Source organism: Spinacia oleracea, chromosome 2 (assembly GCF_020520425.1).
Source record: "Spinacia oleracea cultivar Varoflay chromosome 2, BTI_SOV_V1, whole genome shotgun sequence".
NCBI classification, from domain to species: Eukaryota; Viridiplantae; Streptophyta; class Magnoliopsida; order Caryophyllales; family Amaranthaceae; genus Spinacia; species Spinacia oleracea.
The window spans coordinates 53,135,025-53,157,923 of NC_079488.1; the positions used below are offsets into that span (position 1 = coordinate 53,135,025).

Genomic DNA, 22,899 nt, shown 5'->3' on the forward strand with positions numbered 1-22,899 from the left:
GCTTACTTCCACTTTTGTATTTTATTCATTCTTGTATTTCGCATGTACATATGATTTATTATATATATATACGTTTTTTTTTCTTTTGCGAATCTTTGGTGCAAGAATGTTTGAGCCTTCATTGGGCTTGCTAGGTTGCCTTTATCACATGAGGTCTCAACACGTAGCATTATGACGGTACTAAACTTTCAAACCAACGACAATTTTTGAAAAAAGAAAGTATTCCATATATTGTAAACAAAAATGAGTTCGTACAAGAGTGCACACGTACTAGACTAGCCGACTACTTGGGGGTATTACATATGTATATTTTCTTATGTCTATATTTGGGGTTTTTGTCCTTGTCAACTCGTGTCATACTCCTCTGTTGGGTTTGTGCCTTCATAAGTTTCTTGTGGCTATCATTTTCTATGTATCTTTGGACTTTTAGCTTTGCTCGTGCATGGGTCGGGGTATAGTGCCCTTTGTAATGTCTTTCCCTCTCGATGTGTTTCATGACTTTATTATTCCTTTTTTTTATATTGGACCGCTTCCTTGGTAAGGATTGCCTACGTATCTTTGTCAGAATCAGGTCGTGCGTAGTTCTTACTATATATGCTTTTTTTTTTTTGAAAAGGGTGTTTATTACACGTCTGCTACCCCCCCAAGTGTTCGTGATTCTTTTGGTAATTCGAGAAAGAAGTACGAACACTTGCAGAAGCGGGAGGACTGCTGGCAGAAGAGAATGACGCCCAGGTATGGGCGTTGGAAAAGATCGGCGCCCAGGCCTGGGCGTGACAAATTATGGCGCCCAGCCCTGGGCTTTGAAACTCAATTCTTGCGAGCTTTTCGTTTTCGTTTTTTTTTAATTTTAGTGAGTCTTATGCCGTTTTGCTAGAGTAGTGTGCAGGATGCTTGCTTATGAGTTTAATGTATATTACTAAAATGCCTTAACTCCGGACTGAACTTTATTAAATATTATATTTTTTCAATTGGTCTAAATTCGTGAGGTTAGCGAATTCCGCTCCATATATGTCAGCCAATTGGACTGCACCGCCTGGCAGGATGGTTTTTACCAAGTATGGTCCGGTCCAATTAGGCCGGAATTTTCCTCGGGGGTCCGTGGTAGGTGCACGGACCTCTTTTAACACGAAATCACCTTCTTTGATATTTTGAGGTTTGACTCTTTTATTGAATTGTCTTGCGATACGCTTTTGATACACTTGCACGTGATGTAAAGCTCTCAATCTCCGTTCGTCTAAAAGGACGAGCTCGTCGTACCTAGCTTGGGCCCAATCGGCCTCGGGTATCTTGCTTTCTAGGACGATCCGGAGGGAGGGAATTTCCAACTCGATTGGTTGGACTGCTTCCATTCCGTATACCAGGGAGTAAGGTGTTACCCCAATCACTAGAGGAAAAAACCTTATAAGTTGCTCATCAAAAGTTGCCCTTATACAACAAGAGCAACTTATAATGGTTAAAAAAATCAAAAGTTGCCCTTATCTAACAAGAGCATCTTTTAATTGACAAAAAGTAAAACAAAAAAATTAAAAAGTAAATCTTTTGTACTGAAACTTGATATTTCTCCCCTTTTCTTCTCGCTGCTCCCCTTTCTCACTACTTCTCGGTGTTTGCTCGGTGCTTCTCATACACCACCCCCCAAAAAAACCATTGTTTCTTCTCCACCACCCCCCAACAAACCACCACCGCATCGTGGCTGCTGTATCCCCCCTCCCACCTGCGTTTCTCCCTCCAGCTGTGTGCCTCTCTTGCGTTTCAGAAAGCCGCCCCCGCAACCGCCTCCTCTCTTCTCCTCTCCCGCGCGCACCACCGCTGTTGCTGGCTCCCGTCCCACTGGACACTGCTAGGTTATTTCTGCAATTTTGTTAATTATCACCAATTTTGTTAATTTTGTTTTGCAAATATGTTAATTATCACTAATAAATACTAATGAGTGAATTATAACCACCATATAATTGTGTTAAATTTGTTAATAATTGCAATTTCGTTAGTTATTTTGTGAATTAACATCCAGTTATAATCACCAGTCAATTTTGTTAAATATTTTGTGAATCAACCATCAGTTATTTTGTTAATAATGTTCAAGCATGTTGTTACTCTGGTTGTGTGCTGTTATTATTCCAAATTCATGACCAAAATATCAACCGACACTGTGGGATTTACATTGAACGTAATGGGTAGAGGTACGAATAATGATCAAAGTAGTACAAGATCAATTGTACAAGGTTCATACATATGGAGACAGTGTGATGGGGATCATCACATTATGTGACATGTCCGGTCGTTGTTGTTTATGGAGGGATCAACAGGAAAAGTTTTGTTGCTTAATATGACAGTCTGAGTTCTGGTGAACTACTGTTCATTTGGAACATAAATTTCAAGTCTGGTACTAGTACCTGTAATCCCAGACTTATTCATGCTCAAAGGTATATTAAGAGTCTAGTTCTGCCTTTCCTAACTGAAGATGATGATCGAGGCAATCAAGTAAACCATAACAACTGCTATAAATTCTCTATCATTGTGTTTTTCTAGTATGTCACAGAACCTGAACATGAAAAAATAGTCTGACCGTTTCATTGGTAATGGAATCAAGTTCGGTCAGTCGCTAATCCAACAGCTTGCATATCAGTTTGCTTGTTACATTTTCTAAGTGTTTGTTGAACTATATAGCAACATCTTTTATTCAGTTAACCCTTATTTTCCCCAAGGCTAACCAATTTAGCACCATGAGTATAGTACCATAGTGTATAAGTTGAGAAATCAAGAACCTTCTCTCTGCCGACAATATGGACTCCAAAGTTCTCTACTGTACATGTTCTCTACTACTGTCTGATTTTTTTCAGTTGGTTGGGTTGTTGTTTTCTGTTGGTATGTTGCTTGTTGTTTTTGGCTTATTATGGGTCAACGTGTTGCTGCTGCTCTAGTTGGGAGTTCTTTTGGTTTGTTTTACTTCGTTTAATTTTGTAGTTTGCCTTTCGTTGTGATGGAGTTGGAGGTTTCTTCCTTGTAATTACTTTTGTGCTATTCTTGTTTAGATTGCAGTAGAAAATTTTCACTTGATATAGTAAACAAAGAATTAGCTAATTAACATGCTAACATTTATGATTGATTTTGTCTTAAATATCTTTATAGGGATATGATTCAACTTGGAGCTATTGAGTTGGGCTCTGCTGTGGATTAGTCAGGTACAAAACAACTTACCTTAACAGTTTCTATTTTATAATTAAATTCATGTTTTTATATGATTAAAGGCTCCTCTTCTTTATCTAAAGCGAAGAAAAGTTGGAAAAAACAACTGATTGGTTGTTGTTGCATGTTCCGAGTCACTCGCCACTTGCACTAGCCGGCCAGGTTCAAATTCTTATTACCAGGTGCAGCTATTATTACCAGGTGTGTCTTTTTTCTCATCATCACAGTTATTATTAAAAAAAAAGAATGCCATCGTGAAAGGCCAAGGATTCTCTCCTATCAATGTGGCTTTAGCAGAAGAAACACATCCTCACTATAACACGACGCCAAACACTAAGGTTACACTTCATTTGTAGACCCGATCAGATCTGAAGTGTGCTTGGTTTAGTTCAAATGTATTTTCTTAGTTCCCGCAGTCTTGTAGCAGACTGATCAGAACCTAGAGCTTTGATTTTGTTCAGTGCATCTTTGGTTTCGGGTTAGTTCAGCAAATGGTGAAGGTTAGATGGGTTTTGGAGGCTGCAGTCCAGGGTAATTGAATTCTTAGTGTTGTTTTCCCGTTCTGAGTTGGTTTGTCTTGGTCTAATTGGCTGCCTCATGTAGAAGTTGAAGGCAGAAGTGTGGCCTTGTTTTTCAGGGTAATTCACATGGCATATAATCGGGCAGAAGAATATTGATGCATTAGATTATTACAAGTGCTAGAAAAGACTGTATGGAACTCATAATGGTAATTGTCTAGATTATGATAAATTCAAATATGCAGAGGAAAGTATCAAATAATTCCAATTGTAGAACAACTGGAAATAAATCAAATATTAGATATTCAGAAAATAATACAGAGATTTGAGTAACTTGACTTACGCAAAATGTGATTGTTTATGAGGAGAAATTTCTAAATGAAAATTGTTAATGATAATCAAATTTTGAGATTGTTTCTAAAATTTTATCTGTAATTTGGTGTAATATTTCCTCTTTTTTGGAAATTGAGTTGTGTTTTTGAATTTGAGTTCTGTGAATTGAGTTTCACTCAAGGTTGAATTGGTAAAAAATCTGAATTTGGGCATCAGATTCTGCTGGTAACTGCATGTAAGGTTAAAAAACATTTGCTAGTAACTGTAAGGTTAAAAATCCAGTAGGTTTTAGATGAATTGGGCTCTAATTAAATCTGAATTTGGGGATCAGATTCTAGGAATTACCTGGGAAGTTGGGAGAGTTTTTGAGCTTGAAGGGTTTATTAAGGATTAATGGTTGAGAGTTTTAAGGTATTAGTATAATCTGGATAATGAGAGTATTTTGTCTACTAAGTTACAGGTTGGGGACAGAAACTTCAATACAGTTGTGCTATCACTAGGACTAGGGGATAGGTACAGACAAGTACGGTTTCTAGGTGGACTATCCTCTAGTAGCTACTATACAACAAGTCAACAGCAGTAGCTACTAAAACTTAATGAATCCTTGCACTCGGGAGTAGCTACTATACAACAGCAGCTCCCTACGAAAATGTACATACCTTAGAATTGTTAAACGACCACAACTGCAGATCAGCAGCAGCAGATCAGCTGCTGAACAGATCAGAAACTGATCAGTTCAGCTGTTGATCTGCTGCTGCTGATCTGCAGCTGAACAGATCAGAAACTGATCTGTTTCGCTGCAGATCAGCAGCAGCAGATCAGCTTTTGAACAGATCAGAATCTGATCAGTTCAGCTGTAGATCAGCAGCAGCAGATCAGAAACTGAACAGGTCAGTTTCTGATATGTTCAGCTGCTGATCATATGTCTTGCGCTCGGGAATATATGCTTGGGAATATACATGTTAACTAACATTTCCATGTTTATTTGTTTGTGTAGAACCAATTCCAAATTTTGTCTTTAATCTAGTGCGTCAAACAAGAGGGTGGGGTCGAGTGTGGCTATTACGTGATGAAATTCATGCATGACATATTCAAAAGTTGCAAGGAAGTTCAAGATCTGGAAAAGGTACATAAAATAGCTTATTTATGATGTATTATTAGGCTAGAAATTAGTTAAAAAAACTATTCGCCTATAATTGGCATGAACCGTCGAAAATGCCATTTTGGACCAAATATGACCTATATCGTCCCAAATGAGCCTTATGCGTGCATAAAGAATTTGAAATGAGTCTTATAAACATATAACTAATCATATGAATCATGAAAAAGATTTAGAAAGTGTCCTTAGGTTCATTTGTTAGTAGTTGGGATCGAAAATGCCATTTTTGGCCAAAAATGACCTATATCGACCCAAATGACCCATACACGTTCATAAATATCATGAAATGAGTCTTATAATCATATCATTAATCATATGAATAATGAAAAACGTTTAGAAAATGGAAATAGGTTCGTTTGTTGGTAGTTGGGATCGAAAATGCCATTTTTGGCCATAAATGACCTATATCGACCCAAATGACCCTTAGGCGTGCATAAAGAAGTTGAAATGATTCTTATAATAATATAATTAATCATAAGAATCATGAAAAACATTTAGAATATGGATATAGGTTTGTTTGTTGGTAATTGGGATCGAAAATGCCATTTTTGACCATAAATGACCTATATCAACCCAAATGAACCATAGGCGTGCATAACGAACTAGAAATGAGTCTTATAATCATATAAATAATCATATGAATCATGAAAAACGTTTAGAATATGGAAATAGGTTCGTTTGTTGGTAGTTAGGATCGAAAATGCCATTTTTGACCATAAATGACCTATATCGTCCCAAATGAGCCTTATGTGTGCATAAAGAACTTGAAATGAGTCTTATAAACATATAACTAATCATATGAATCATGAAAAAGATTTAGAAAGTGTCCTTAGGTTTATTTGTTAGTAGTTGGGATCGAAAATGCCATTTTTAGCCAAAAATGACCTATATCGACCCAAATGACCCATAGACGTTCATAAATATCATGAAATGAGTCTTATAATCATATAACTAATCATATGAATAATGAAAAACGTTTAGAATATCGAAATAGGTTCGTTTGTTGGTAGTTGGGATCGAAAATGCCATTTTTGGCCAAAAATTACCTATATCGACCCAAATGACCCTTAGGCGTGCATAACGAAGTTGAAATGAGTCTTATAATAATATAATTAATCATAAGAATCCTGAAAAACATTTAGAATATGGATATAGGTTTGTTTGTTGGTAATTGGGATCGAAAATGCCATTTTTGACCATAAATGACCTATATCGACCCAAATGAACCATAGACGTGCATAACGAACTTTAAATGAGTCTTATAATCATATAACTAATCATATGAATCACGAAAAACGTTTAGAATATGGAAATAGGTTCGTTTGTTGGTGTTTGGGATCGAAAATGCCATTTTTGGCCAAAAATGACCTATATCGACCCAAATGAACCATAGGCGTGCATAACAAACTTGAAATTAGTCTTATAATCATATAAATAATCATATGAATCATGAAAATCGTTTAGAATATAGAAATAGGTTTGTTTGTTGGTAGTTGGAATCGAAAATGCCATTTTTGACCATAAATGACCTATATCGACCCAAATGAACCATAGACGTGCATAACGAACTTGAAATGAGTCTTATAATCATATAACTAATCATATGAATCATGAAAAACGTTTAGAATATGGAAATAGGTTCGTTTGTTGGTAGTTGGGATCGAAAATGCCATTTTTGACCATAAATGACCTATATCGACCCAAATGACCCTTAGGCGTGCATAACGAACTTGAAATGTGTTTCATAAACATATAACTAATCATATGAATCATTAAAAAGGTTTAGAATGTGGATATAGGTTTGTTTGTTGGTAGTTGGGATCGAAAATGCCATTTTTGACCATAAATGACCTATATCGACCCAAATGAACCGTAGGCGTGCATAACGAATTTGAAATAAGTCTTATAATCATATAACTAATCATCTAAATCATGAAAAAGGTTTAGAATGTGGATATAAGTTCGTTTGTTCGTAGTTGGGATCAAAAATGCCATTTTTGGCCATAAATGATCTATATCAACCCAAATGACCAATAGGTATGCATAACGAACTTGAAATGAGTCTTATAATCATCTAACTAATCATATAAATCATGTAAAAGGGTCAGAATGTGGAAAGAGGTTCGTTTGTTGGTAGTTGGGTTCAAAAATGTCATTTTTGGCCAATATAATTGTTTTCGCGACCAACATAATTTTTGTTTTCGCATATGAAACTTAATTTAATTTATTGGTTTGCATGTACGGTGTTCTTTTAAAGGTTTTCAAAACTCCAAGAGAGGGGCCCTTTACCAAAAAGGAGTTGGATGAAGTTCGAGACAAGTGGGCTATTTACTTCAACGATTGTGAACTACCCTCAGTGTAATAAATAGAGAAGACTTGTAGTTATTCGTGACTCTTACATTATTTTGTTATTTATCGAGTTAATTAATTACATTTGAATTATTTTGGTAATATTTTTGGAAATTTGAAATTTATATTATTTTTGAGAATGTCAAGCTGATGTTTGATGAAACAGGAATTATATTGCAAAATCAGAAATTATATTGCAGAATATTAGGAATTATATTGCAGATTTTTTTTTTTTTTAAAAAAAAAAAAAAACTCAAAAGTTGCCCTTGTTTGCAACAAGAGCAACTTGCAGCTTATAAGGTGCCCTTGTTTGCAACAAGGGCAACTTATGTGCAGCTTATAAGGTGCCCTTGTTGCAACAAGGGCACCTTATAAGTTTCACATAAGGTGCCCTTGTTGCAAACAAGGGCACCTTATAAGATTATAAGTTGCCCTTGTTAAGGGCAACTTTTGATAATTTTACAAAAGTGACCCCCCCATTGGTGGCACTTACGAAGGGCAACTTATAAGCCACTTTTAAGAGTAACTTATCAAGTTTTTCCTCTAGTGAATGGAGGTGCGGATTGAGGTTCGATAACCCCATAATGCAAAGTGTAATTTGTTGGGCCAGTCTCTATAGTTTTCGGCCATTTTTTCAATTATGACTTTAATGTTTTTGTTGGCCGCCTCTACCGCGCCGTTCATTTGTGGCCTGTAGGGAGAGGATTTATGATGTTTGACATGATATTTTTCGAGTAGGTCTTGGACTTCGGCCCTAAAGTGGGAACCTTGGTCGCTTATGATTTCGTGTGGAACCCCGTACCGACAGAATATGTTCTTTTCAAGAAAGCGGGCTACATGCTTGGCCGTTAATTTCGCGTAGTAGACTGCCTCTACCCATTTAGTGAAGTAATCAATTGCGACTAAAACGTACTCGTGTCCCCCTACACCTGTGGGTGTTACTTTGCCAATTATGTCTATACCCCAGGTAGAAAAGGGCCATGGGGAAGTGAATGTGTATAGCTTTGAGGGAGGTAAGTGGTTAAGGTTACTGAAAATTTGGCATTTTGGACAGGTTTTCACAAAGTTATGGCAATCGGTTTCCATGGTGGTCCAATAATACCCTGAGCGGGATATTTTTCGGGATAGCATTTTGCCGTTCATATGAGGTCCGCACACGCCGTTATGGTATTCTTCCATTAGTTTTTGAGCTGGGTTTTGGTGAACACAAAGTAGCTTGATTTTATTTGGCGTGTATTTGTACAATTCTCCCAAGATTACGCTATATTGTGATGCGAGGAGGCGTAGGGCCCTTTGTGCTCGCGGGGAGGTGTTTGGGGGGAATTCCCCACTTGTTTTATAACGAAGGATGTCCGTATACCATGGTTCTTCTTCGGTATTTTTAGGTTCGGAGTCTATGGCACAGCAATAAGCCGGCTCTTTTCTTCGTTCGACCCGAAGGATCATTCCGTCCCACTCATTCGGGATGTTGAGCATCGAAGCTAACTTTGCTAGTGCATCCGCGAATTGGTTGTCGTCTCTTGGTAAGCATGTATACTCGATTTTTTCAAATTGCTCGACTATTTTGTCTAAGTGAGCTTGGTATTTTGAGAGACTAGTGCTTCAGACTTTTCATCTTTTGGATATGTGGTTGATTATTAGGGAAGAATCCCCGAAGACTTGTAGATGTTTGACTCCGAGGCTAACCGCGGCCTCTAGCCCGACTATGCAGGCTTCATACTCGGCGGCGTTGTTTGTGGCCTCGAAGTCAAGTTTGACGGAAATTGGTATATGGGCCCCTTCGGGACTGACTAGGAGAACTCCGACTCCGCATCCCTTTTGATTGGATGCTCCATCGAAGTATAGTGTCCAACAGTCGTCTCGTACCATCAAAAGTTCCTCGTCAGGGAGGAGGTAAGCTTCTGTGGTTTCCTCATTTGTAGCATGTTCGGCCAGGAATTCGGCTACCACTCTTCCTTTGATCGTTTTTTCTGGCATGAATTTTAGATCGAATTCTGAGAGCATGACTAGCCATCTGGATAAGCGACCGTTTAGCGCGGGCTTTTTGAACATGTATTTTAAGGGGTCTAGTTGTGACACTATATGAACGGTGTAGGCTAATAGGTAATGTCTGAGTTTTTTGGACGCCCAAACGAGGGTGAGGCAGGTTTTCTCAAGTTCTGTATATCTCGTCTCGTACTGTATGAACTTCTTGCTCAAGTAGTAGATGGCTCGCTCGGATCCATGTACACACTGTGAGAGCATAGCTCCCGCTGCAGTATCGGTGACGGTGAGGTATAGACGTAAAGGAATTCCGGGAAAAGGAGGGGAAAGGACGGGTGGTTTGCTTAGGTATTCTTTGATTTTATCGAAGGCAATTTGGCATTGTTCATCCCATTCGGCTTTTTCTTCTTTTCTTAACTTTTTAAATATTGGCTCGCAAGTCATGGTAAGCTTAGAAATGAACCTACTAATGTATTGCAGCTTTCCTAGGAAACCCCTTATCTGTTTTTTAATTTTGGATGGGTCAATCTCGATTCCCCGTGTACTAACCACATATCCTAGTAACTTTCCGGAGGTTACCCCGAACACACATTTTTGTGGGTTTAGTCTCATGTTATATTTTAGGATTCAGGTGAAGAATTTCCTAAGTGTCGGGAGGTGACCGCGCCGGTCTTTAGATTTGACGATCATGTCGTCTACATAGACCTCGATTTCTTTGTGTATCATGTCATGAAGTAACGTGGTGGCTGTTCTTTGATAGGTGGCCCCCGCGTTTTTCAAACCAAAAGGCATTACAGTGTAGCAATATGTACCCCAAGGGGTAATGAAGGTTGTTTTTTTCCATATCTTCTTCTGGCATAAGTATTTGGTTATATCCTGCGTACCCATCCATAAAGGAGAGAAGCGCATGTTCCACTGTGTTGTCTACTAATATGCCAATGTGAGGTAGAGGGAAGTCATCTTTGGGACTGGCTTTGTTGAGATCTCGAAAATCTACGCACATTCGCACTCGTCCGTCTTTTTTAGCTACGGGGACAATATTGGCCACCCATTCTGGGTAGTTGGAGACTTTTATGAAGCCCGCGTCTAGTTGTTTAGTGACTTCTTCTTTTATTTTCAAGGCTATTTCCGGCTTAAGCCGTCGTAGCTTTTGTTTTACTGGCGTCATTTTCGGATCCAGCGAAATCCTATGCTCAGCGATTTCCCGATCTATTCCGGGCATGTCTTTGTAGGACCAAGCAAACACACCCTCGAATTCCCGTAAAGTGGAGATTAGATCGGTTTTTTCAATGGGAGTTAAGGTGAGGCCGATTTTAATGATTTTAGGATTTTCTTCTGTTCCAATATTTACCGATTCTGTATCCTCAATTATGGGGGTTTTGAGTTCTTGTTCATTTACAGCTTTTATTAATTCGGTATATTCTTCTTCTGGCTCTTTTTCGTGTTCATTAGTGGCGAGGCATTCTGCATTACTACTCGAATTTTTAAGCGGCATATACTCAAAAGTTTTGTTCATCTTATTAAAGTCGTGAAGCATTACATCAAAAAGATCTCCCGGAGTGGATATTTCCGGGTCTAGACTAGTTTTGGTAGGGATTACAATTTTATTAGGTTCAGACTCGGATTCAGACTCGGATTCTTCACACATTAGGCCTTCTCCCGCAGATATCTTGAATTTCATTCCTCGAGCATTAGTCCATTTGAAGGTCTTGCGCCACCCTTGTTTGGTTTGGTCGATCTTTATGGGTGATGGGGCGATCAGTTTAGTGGGATCAAATAATTCATCTTGAAGGGCCAATGCCATGATTTCTGTTTTGCTCCTTGTTCTTTTCTTCTCTAACCCAAACAATAGCCCGAAAGCATGTGTGTTGGGGAAGGCTTTTGGCATTGTGTAGCTCTTTGAGGCGAGTGGCCTTTTAGAACGTAGAGGGTCGTGTCCCAGAGCATGCATCTATTGGGTTTGTGTGACCTCTAGGAGTGGATGTTCAGGATATGCCACTTCCATTGTGATCCTTGATGGCTATCACGACTAGGTATTCAGGGACTCTGATTTAACATTATGGAGTAGGAGACACATTAGTTTATTTTATGAGTTGGTCTTCTAGACACTTTATGACTACCCTTAAGTCGGACTAGTACATTTGGACTATTGTGTGTGCACTCTATATTTTCGAAAATCTTTACCCGTGTGACATTCAAAGTTATTTTAATTAGCTTGCTCGGTTTTGGTGCCGAACATCGCCGTCATAGGAGGCCTAATGACGACATAAAGAGTCGTTTATTTTATAAGTCGTTCTTAGAATCGAGTGCTTTTTCATACGTCCTCGTAGCAAATTTGTTACGAATTTTTTATTGCTACGTATATTTTGTGCGCGGGCACCGAAGCTGCGGTGCCTGGCCAAAAGGCCAAGCAGCAACTTCAGCGCCCAGCGCAGGGCGTGAAAATATTTGGCGCCCAGCCAGGGGCGCTGAAAAAGGCGTCCCTGACTGGTACTCGTATTCTGTTCGCGTATTATTCTTTTGTGCATGCGACTTAATTTTGCGTGCTTGCCTAATAACGTCCTTTACGCGTTGTGCAGTGTTGTGGGATCCGTCACAGGCCATCCTAGGCTTCGCTTATCTTTGTGGCGATAGCCCGGGATTGCGGAACACGTATCTTGGTATAACTCTTTGGCCAATCGGTGTTTATGAATGTTTGGGCAATTTTTAAGGTCGTTGGTTTTCTAGCGTTATTTGTCACACATAATCACAATATAATCACATAATTCGCTACATATAACTAGCATTACAACATGAAGCAAAAATAATATGTCATGTAGTTTATGATAGGCTTCTATGGGTAATATTTGCGCCTGGCTTGGTACCGCTTCTATCGTAGATCCAACACATGCCCCGGTCGAGGTAGTGCATTCAACAGACGAATTTCGTCCCAAGAGGCCAATCACGATGTAAGCCAAGGGGGCATGCACCAATGAGAGGGACCTTGGTGGGCGAGCGATTGGGTTTGGGACAGGTGTACTACTAGCGACAAGTGCCGAGTGGACAACATTCGAAGCATATGCACCCCCCGGTAGGCGATGGGTATCCTTAGTCCCAACTCCCGAGATGAAACATGCCAAGGGAGCAGAGATTCGTTATGCGGTTCTGTCCGTTCACATTAATATGCTGATTTTTAGGTCATCCCAACTTGATAAGGAAATAAACGCGGAGTAGGATCGTTTAACCCTTCGGCTATTTTGATTACCTACGAGCACGAGTATTTCATTAACGTTCCCCAGCAGAGTCGCCACTGTGAGGGGGTCGAAAAAGCACGAGGCTAATGCATGACCTCGTCCCTCGTCGTGACGTCGTTAGATCAAGTGTAGTTAGATTTCCTGTGAGTTTACACCCAATCGACTAGTAATATAGGAGTCGCCATTCAGTTTTTAACGACAATAGAAAAACTGACAAAACCCGGTTATCGTGACATAAAGGGAGTGCAATTATGTTCGACCACGACGGCCATAGGTTCCCTTGTGATCCCTGGTGTGGGGATCGCTCAACGTACACCCGCAGGGCAGAGATTGAGAGTTCGGGGGACTGTAACTACCGAGAGGAGTGCTCATCGATAACTCCAGAGGCTGGTTATTCTTACTAGCTCAGTATAAATAATTGAAGGGACATGCGTTAACTATTACACTATTCTGAATTGATTTTAGCAATATGCAACACATAATACTAAATTGATCGTGATTATCTTGTTTAGATTGATTTCAGGTACCTAGCATGATAGTTCAATTGTCCAAGATATTATCTTTATTAGGCGTGATAGATCAATCAAATTAATAGTTTAACAATTTTATAAAAGGGTGATGAAAGCGATTAAATCATGCGAAGGGACACATTACAACGCACCCTTGAGAGGTACGTCGCGGTTCTCAGAAAACTAACCACTTGGCTTTGCTATTTCTCCTTTTATCTAACGAATCTCGGGTTTCTGAGCAGTGTTCCAGTATTTAGGCTTAATTCTTCAGCTACAAGGGACAAGATGCGTTCTGTTTGACTTTAGGGTCGATTGCGACAGAACGCGGGATCAATTTCGCAGCGTGAGGCTTAGGTTTAGGGTTGGAGTCAATACTTAGATTATGAATTGGGTGTCCTCTCTTCGTCGATTATGAGGCTGTATTTATAGGGAAAGAGTTGGTGGAAAGATAGAACTTTAGAATCCGAACCCAAAGAGAATTCGGAGACAACACGTCCCAGGTATTTTCAGCGCCCAGTGCTGGGCGCCGAAGATTTCGGCGCCCAGACCCTGGCGTTGAAAATAGGGTCTGGCCTAGCCTTTTGTCAGATTTGGACTTTTAATCACGGAGCTTTTGACACTTATCCGAGTTTCTTAGTGCGTATCAACTTATGACGGAATGCGTCTGGGTCCGTTACGAACTCTGGGTTCGTTAGGAATTTAATTAATACGTAACTCTTATTTTCGAATTATAACAGGAATAGAATTCCTTTGCCAATTCTATCTCTTTTAGGACTTTATGTCGGAGTGCAACACCTAATTCTGACAGATTTCTATCTTTTATGTCTTGCCACTTTTAACAACTACTTCTTATGGCATTTACCATTTTTAGCATGTTTCTATAAATAGCAGTTTTGGCTGAAATGAAGAGGGTGATCGAGATTCGTTATTTTATAGGAGATGCGTTGCCAAGCGGAGATTTATGTTCTCATCATCGAACCTTCCCTTTCGGGAATGGGGACAAAAGTAGGTGTCTACAGTGGGTGACTAGGCCCCCAAGGGCGATATCGGTCAGATAGCGGTGGGTGGTAGTAGCAAGGAGGTGGCTGGCCAAATGATGGGCCAAGTTTATCCTATAACCATCATCCCCATCCAACAAGTATCCCCCAAGCACCTCCAGTTCTGTGCTCCTCACATTCTCCTTTTGATCCCTCCCGAATATTGTAAATGATATAAACTGGAAAAAGACAAAGGGGACAGGGTGTTGCACGCTAGAGGCGTGTAAATGCTGCATGCTAGAGGGATTGAATTGCCCCGTCAAATTCCCCCAAACTTGACTATGATTATGCCCCTCCCCGGGGTACCTAGTAGGCTCAACAGAAAAACCAAAAATCGCACCAAAGTCCTTAATCGTCATATCAAAACTCCTATTCATCAACCGAAACGACACCCTAGTAACATCTTTGTATCCATTTCTTTTTACATTAAAAGAGCTCAAGAATTCAAGAGTAAGATTTCTAAATGTCAACCTAATGATGGAATACATATGCTTCATGCCCACCCCATAGAATAATTCTTTAACATCCCTCTCAATCCCCATATCATTTAGAGTTTTCTGACAAATAAATCAGGTAAGGACTACCTTCCGAAGCTTGAGGTGTGCAAGCCGAGCTTGTTGTTCCTCACTAATGAGGACAATGTCCGGGAATGCCGGATCGGGTGCGAATTATGGTGGTGGTGGTGCACGGCTTGTGGAAGCCTCCTCTTTCCTCCTAGATGCTCCCGTGCAAGTCCTCTTTGGCCTAGAACCCATGGTTGATGAATTGTGAGTTTTTGAGGTTTTTTAGTGAAATTTGGGTTTTTTGTAGGGAGTGAGTGAGAGTGGAATTGGTTTGGTGGAGGTTGAAGAGGGTGTTGTGAGGATGATTTTGATATGTGGAGTAATGAATTTGGGTAAGAGATGAGAGAGATATTAAGCTTTGTAGATCTTAGGGTTTGGGGTTTAATGGAGGATGTGAGAGAGTGAAGAAGATGAAGGAAAAGGAAAGTGAAGGAATTGAAGGCTTTCCCGTTTTTGTCGACCTTTCCCCTCTCGCCCGCCGGGCCGACACCCGCCCGTCGGGCCAAATGCTTGAAATCTGCCCGACGGGCACAGGTCCGCCCGCCGGGCAAAAATTGACCCTTTTGATTCCATCAACACGCGCCCGGTCGGGCGGCCTTCACCCGGTGCCCACCGGGCGATTGGCGATTTCTTCCTTCTTTGCCTTAGAACAACTCCATATCAAACCGCCCGCCGGGCATCCTGCTCATTTTCCTCCCGTCGGGCCTATGGCTGCCCGGTGGGCGAGGGAAACTGGGACGCATAATTTTCTCCTTTCGCCCGACGGGCGAAACTCGTCCAGTTTCCACCGGGCGAAATTCTACTTGCTCCGTATGACTTATTTTTGACATCCTCGAACTTGGGAAGCTAAAATCTGCACATCATTAAACATCCAAACAGTAAAATTCCCTTGTCTCACCTCTCCAATGCTAAGAATTATACTAAAAACACACAAAATAAATAAAAGGAAAATTAGATTACACTAAAAAGCGGTAAATGGATAGTTAAGTACTCATCCCCAAGCTAGATTGATGCAATGTCCCCATTACACAACCCCAATTTACGGCGCAAAAACGAAAAGAAGGGACGAGGGTTATGACAACTTATCGAATGGGGGCACTAAAGATGGTGCCATCTATTATCGATTCAGTTGCTTTGGGTGAGCTATGTAGCGCATAAGGGGAAAAGTCGCGACCCTGATCATGAATACGGTGCCCACCGTTGACAGAGTTTTCGGCCTTTTGGGTTACAGGGTCGTCAAGTCTTACCCCTTTTTGAGTCCATGTCAAGGAGTTGATGCTCCGGTCACCTCCACCTGCAAAGCAATTCGAAACATGTACTTTCTCTGAAGAGTCGTTAGAGGTAGTGTGAGTCAGTTTATCATTGAAATAATCATTAGACACATTTGCACCACAACATGACTCCTCTATCATGGGACCCTTCACAACATGGGTTAAATTGAAAGTAACTTTGTCATCCCCCACATTTAAAGCCAGCTTACCATTTTTTACATCAATGACTGCCCCTGGAGTGTGTAGGAAAGGTCTACCTAATATAATGGGAATCTGTCTTTCCTCTTCCATGTCCAACACAACAAAGTCAACAGGTATAAAAAATTTACCAACTCTAACAGGCACATCTTCTAGAACACCTATGGGGTATTTCTCAGATTGGTCAGCCATTTGCAGAGTTATGTTGGTAACTTTTAAATCACCCATGTTCAATTTAGTGCAGACAGATAGAGGCATGACACTAACACTGGCACCTAAATCACGTAAAGCTTTGTCAATAAAAAGATTGCCAATGTTACATGGGATATAGAAACTCCTAGGGTCCTTCAACTTGGATGGAGACTTATTTTGCAGCAAGGCACTGCACTCTTCAGTAAATGCAACAGTTTCCACCTCACTGAATGCTCTCTTTCTAGTCAAGATGTCTTTCATGTATTTAGCATATGCAGGTACTTGAGTAATTAATTCGGTGAAGGGAACTGTTACCTGTAGGTTCTTTACCACTTCTAAGAACTTACCAAATTTCTTGTCTAGCGTGTTCTTAAGCTGGCGGTGAGGGAAGGGAAGTTTGATAGGTGGGACTTGTATCTCAACTTTCTTCTCTACCTTTGTGCTAGCTTCCTTCTCCTAGACCACCTTCTCTCCTTCTTCTAGCACGGCATCACTGACAGATGCTTCAACATTTCCTTCAATAGTCATAGGCGGCCCATCATACTCATATCCACTCCGCAAAGTGATAGCATTTACAGTCTCTCTATTCTCAGGCTGTGAAGGGAGATGACCTTGGGGTCTCCCTGCAAGAGTAGTAGCCATTTGTGCCAACTGTGTATCGATGATCTTATTATGGGCGGTAAGAGCATCAATCTTAGCATCCTTCTCACTCAGAGACTTTTGCATTTGCATCATCATATTTCGCATCTCTACTAACATATAGGATCCGACTGAGCAGCTTGAGGCTGTGATTGTGGATATTGTGTCTGTTGTCTAGAGAACCCAGGTGGTCCACCAAACTGCTGATTATAGTTGGGTCGTGGTTGGTAGGGTTGTGGTGGTGGTGGGTGTTGAACCTGGTGTAGGTTCTGAACATTCATACTCCTATAGGAAAGTGGGGCGTTATTTTTTTACCCCTCATTGTAGGAATTGGAGTATGGATTATTCTGCTTGTACGCCTGAAATGCGTTGCATTGCTCAATGGAGCTTCTACACTCTTGCGCATAATGACCCTGCACCCCCCACAACTATCTTAGAAATTCACAAATTGGGCACTCATTGCAGCGACACTAGCATGTTGGGTGGATTGAGATGATGAAGTTTGCATATTATCAAGTTTGTAATGTAGGGCGGTCAGCTGAGCAGTAAGTTGTTCAATAGAATTCATCTCATTCACAAATTGGGCACTCATTGCAGCGACACTAGCATGTTGGGTGGATTGAGATGATGTAGTTTGCATATTATCAAGTTTATAATGTAGGGCGGTCAGCTGAGCAGTAAGTTGTTCAATAGAATTCATCTCATGCTTACCACCCCTATCAGCAAGGCCTCTAGGATTCCCATATTGGGCATTGTGGATGGCCATCTCCTCAATCATCTCCAAAGCTCTAGATACATGAAGTTGCATAAATCTCCCACTAGCAGCAGAATCTAGAATAAGCCTAGAATCGTTACCCAGACCGTTGTAAAACTGTTGGATCAAGAACCACGGTTGTAGATCATATTGTGGGCATTCTCTTTGTAGATCTTTGAATGTTTCCCAGACTTCAAACAAGCCCTCGTCTGCCTGCTGTGTAATAGAAATCATCTGGCTTCTCAGACGGGTTGTCTTCTCAGGCGGAAAATATTTCACATAGAAAGCAAGAGCCATCCCAGTCAGTGATTTTCATAGCTGCTCGATTGAGCCCGTTAATCCATAGCTTTGCCTCCTGATGAGTGACATTTATGTCACTCATAGGGTAGTAATTTAGGCATTATTTGAATCGATTTTATTCTTAGCGTTTTTAGTCTTTATTTTACTTGATTTCTTATTTCTATTATTTATAGCTTGGTTTAGCGTATTTAGTAATTCTTATTAGTTTTTAGTCTTATTTTCTTTCTTTATTTATTTTCTTTGTTTCAATGATTTTTATTTTAATTATTTTTTATTTTGTTATTATTTTCTATTTCTATTTCTTTTTTCCCTTTTTATTATTATTATTATGATTATTATTATTATTATTATTATTATTATTCTTTGTTGTGAAATAGAGAGAAAGAGAGGGAAAATTTGGAGAGAACAATTGTGTATCTTATTCCATGAACAATGGGGTATATATACATACAATAGAATAGGGTTCGCTTGGGGAACAATAAACCATAAGATCTAGAATATTCCGGAAATATACTAGGGGTATAATGGGCATTCACCCAATATTTCATAACACTCCCCCTTGGATGTCCATTATTAGAGACTATGCCTCGTTAAAACCTTACTAGGAAAACCCTGTGGGATAAAAACCTAGTGAAGGAAAAAATTACATCATTCTTCATAATACGCTTGAGATGTTGCCTCGTTAAAAACCTTACCAGGAAAACCCAGTGGGACAAAACCTTGGTTAAGGGAAAAAGAGTGCAACGCGTATTTCTCCCCCTGATGAATACAATATTTGAGATCTTTAAGTGCAATCAATCCAATATTGTTGAGTAGCTCTTCAAATGCAGCATCATGGAGTTCCATGAAACTCGATTCTCCATAGTTTAACTTGAATCTTCAATTCTCTACTTGAACAGATGAAGTGAATATCTGTATCACCAAATCTTTGAAAACATTACCTGCAAGATCTTGTGTTTTTCTCTATCTCATTCGATACGTTTGTTTTCGAGTTTCCCGATGTATAATATGATAATACTTTAGCTTCACCTGAGATGAATATATTTTCTTATACATGATATTGCAAAACTTATCCATACATATTGAACATATATACCTTCTTCTGGAGGTCATAAATGGTAGTTTTCGATCAATAATGATTAAACTTTCTTTGGTCATATACTTTCATGGTAATACAGGATAAATAACAATATCGTTGTCCAATTTAGAGGTGTAATATATCTAATAATCTTATTTATGGTACTTCTGGACCATAAAATAATATCAATTGGAAGGACAATACATACATTTATCTTAAATTTTAAGATGATTCATAGTTGTACAATAATTCTTTCATGAATAAATTAATATGCGTATTTCATAAATTTCAAGTACTCAAACTACTGGTTGAGACAACATTTCAAAACACTCTTTTAGAGTTTTGATAATATCTTATCAATGTTGTATATTCATGTGCAAAACTTGAAAGGCTAGATGTTTAAGAACATCATGTATAGTTCTTCAGGAACTCTTCTTATTTGCATGATTCATAACATGCTATTAAATCAACATTATATATACTTCTTTCACAACTATTAAGCCAATGGAGTAAGAATCTCCACTTATAAATTTTTCATAAAGTTGCAAATCTATCTCACCATTCTTTGGATGCATAATCATATACGACATAATAATAGTTTTGAAACATGTAATATGAAATTATAATTGGATATAAAAATCATACCATGAAAAAACATAAAACCCTAAATGTATGATAAATGATGCATTTACCTATTAACTACACATGTGTATGAACGCAAGACTCAAATGCAAAACATTGTACAGCGTGGATATTCCAAATCCATAACTTGTTGGACTTCGGGTCCATGAGCTCATTTGATCATTATAATGATGTCTACATCGAAATAGACATAGATTTACGATCCCCTATTCAAAATCCATTATTTCTCGCATATGGATTATATTTCGGTTCCATCATCAACCGGTATCATCAAAATTATTCAACATATATTTTGCATGCTATTCACCAATGATATCTGAATACTTATTCAATAGGTACCATTTATTTTTTCTCATGGGCCATCTATTATTTTCAGATATCTATACCACTTCAAAGTTATTTCATACACTATATAATTAATAGTGTTTTCTTTATTTTCAAAAATATCATCAACTGCATTATCTTGCCATCATTTTCATATAATCACTATGTTGGAACTGTATGTGTGTACGTCTATGGTGTTGATAACGTGTTGTGAAATAGAGAGAAAGAGAGGAAAAATTGGGAGAGAACAATTGTGTATCTTATTCCATGAACAATGGGGTATATATACATACAATAGAATAGGGTTCGCTTGGGGAACAATAAACCCTAAGATCTAGAATATTCCGGAAATATACTAGGGGTTTAATGGGCATTCACCCAATATTTCATAACATTCTTATTATTATTATTATTATTATTATTATTATTATTATTATTATTATTATTATTATTATTATTATTTATCTTTATTTAATTTTTATATTTTTGGTCTCTTTAATTTTCTTTGTCTATCTGTGTAGGTGTATGTTATTCGGGGATCGGAATACAAGCTTCAAGATACGGGTCAAGAAAAGTCAACTCCGGCCTTAAGAACAACAAACCAAGAAGGCAAAGCTTATCCATCACCCCACCATCAGCACTAGGGGTGTGCAAAAATTGGTCCGGACCGAAAAATAGACCGGACCAGACCGACCCAGACCGGACCAGACCGGACCGAAGGCAACCGGTCCAGTCTTCGGGTCGAGAAATATTAATTTCCGGTCTTCGGTCCGGTCCGGTCCGATCCGGTCAAAAACCCGATTTTGGACCGGACCGATTTTTCCTTAATAAAATAAAATATATTCTATTTAAAAATGCAATTCTCTCCTTTAATATGTTGTAAATATTACTATATTGTGATATATTTTATTTTAGATTCCAAAAAAGGCCTTAAACAATTGGCTTTATATATATATTTTTTCTTTTTTACCATAATTTTTAGAAAAAATAAAAAAAATATAGAAATAGGTCTACAACCGGTCCGGTCCGGATTTTGGATCGATTTTTTCAGTCCGTTCCGGGTTCGGTCCAAGCATAATCGGTCCGGTCTTCGGGTCTTGAATTATCAAAATTCGGTCTTCGGTCTGGTCCGGGTCGGTCCGGTCCGGTCCGGGTTTGGACCGATGAACACCCCTAATCAGCACAACCTCCTATGCCACAGCTCCTCCCCTGCAACTCTCCATCCTCCTTCCACCAATGTTGTTCCTGCTTCCTACTACCCACCTTCCCTCACCTCGCAGCAAACAACACCAACATCAACAACTGCAATTTCTCTCCCACCGCAAACACCACCGTCACCCAATCACCATCGTCATCAACAACAACTATGCAACACACAACCAACAATAGCATCAAAATCAATCAAAATTAAATAGAGCAAAAACAGAGTAATTGGTTCGTTCGAACCCGTAAATTGGTTCGGCCGAACCGAAAATTTAGAGTTCCTGATTGTATGAGGTTCGGTCGAACCTCAACGGTGTTCGCCCAAACTAGAATTGGGTTCGCTCGGACCTTTGTCGGGTTCGACCGAACATTTGAGCGCGAATTTCTTTTACGGAATTAATGAATTCCGACGGTTGTGATTTGAAACGTTGATGAAAGGCTGCGATTTGTCGATTACTGATGATGAGGATTAATTGAAGGTGCTGTGTTGATGGATGATGATTGATGATGATGATTTACGGTGGTTGATGGCCGTTGATCGAAATGGAGTAGGAACATATAGATGCATAAAGCGGAATTTCAGGAAACAATTTCCTAACATCTATCACAGGATCACATGCATAACAATAATATAGATCAGATTAAGTCGAAAGAATAATCACCTTTGTAGCGTGTTCTCCCGTTCGTATGCAAGCTTCAAAGATCTTAGAGCCCCACTTGTTTCTCCTCTACTTAGTCCACAAGCACCAATTGAATCCCACGTATGCTAGTACGGAAGAGAACGATCACGATCAATCTCTTGCTTTGTTTGGGAAGAACGACGTTTCAGAGAAATAGAATTAGGGTTTTTGTGTTTTCCTTTTTGTCAGATATTGAATGAACGTGATTTCTAAATCCCTGACATTATAACTATTATAATGTGAGAGTTTTAGGTTAACACAAAACCAAAGCCCAACATTCTTTCCCTTAATAGACCGGTTGCCATCGGGCCTTTTGGGCCCATTCCAATTAGTGCTTATATGTGTGACCTTATAGGATTAAATTATTTTAGTTGTAGGTCCAATCAATATTGTCCTACTAATCACATTTATTCTCTAGCAAGCAAATATGATTACTAAAATAATTAACTTATTATCTTCATAATTAATTCCTATTTGTATTTAGTAATTGCCGAAAATGTCTAAGGACATAATTCCTTCAATCTCCCACTTGTCTGAAGACAAGAAAGCAATGCTAAATTCCTTAAGTTTCTTAATGCCAAAATTTGATAACACACTGTTATTCTCAAATTCTAGTTTCTTGATCGCCGAGTTCGAACTGTTCAAATAAAGATTAACATTTTAATCCATTCCGCATGGCCATGCAATTTTTCAGTTCTCGCTCATCAAGAGGCCCAGACACCATTCCTATCAAATAGGAGGACTT

General features: G+C 39.2%; 1 long non-coding RNA gene and 1 other non-coding gene across 2 annotated transcripts; both read left to right on the plus strand.

Annotated features, from left to right (window-relative positions):
- Positions 1 to 1,648: 1,648 nt before the first annotated feature.
- Positions 1,649 to 7,584, plus strand: LOC110780332 (uncharacterized). The gene is made up of 5 exons (XR_008927092.1): positions 1,649 to 1,847; positions 3,133 to 3,185; positions 3,273 to 3,390; positions 5,038 to 5,166; positions 7,457 to 7,584. It is a non-coding gene; the product is annotated as an uncharacterized lncRNA (long non-coding RNA).
- Positions 7,585 to 18,070: 10,486 nt separating this feature from the next.
- Positions 18,071 to 18,176, plus strand: LOC130468329 (small nucleolar RNA R71). Its single transcript, XR_008928720.1, has one exon. It is a non-coding gene; the product is annotated as a small nucleolar RNA R71 (small nucleolar RNA).
- Positions 18,177 to 22,899: the final 4,723 nt, after the last annotated feature.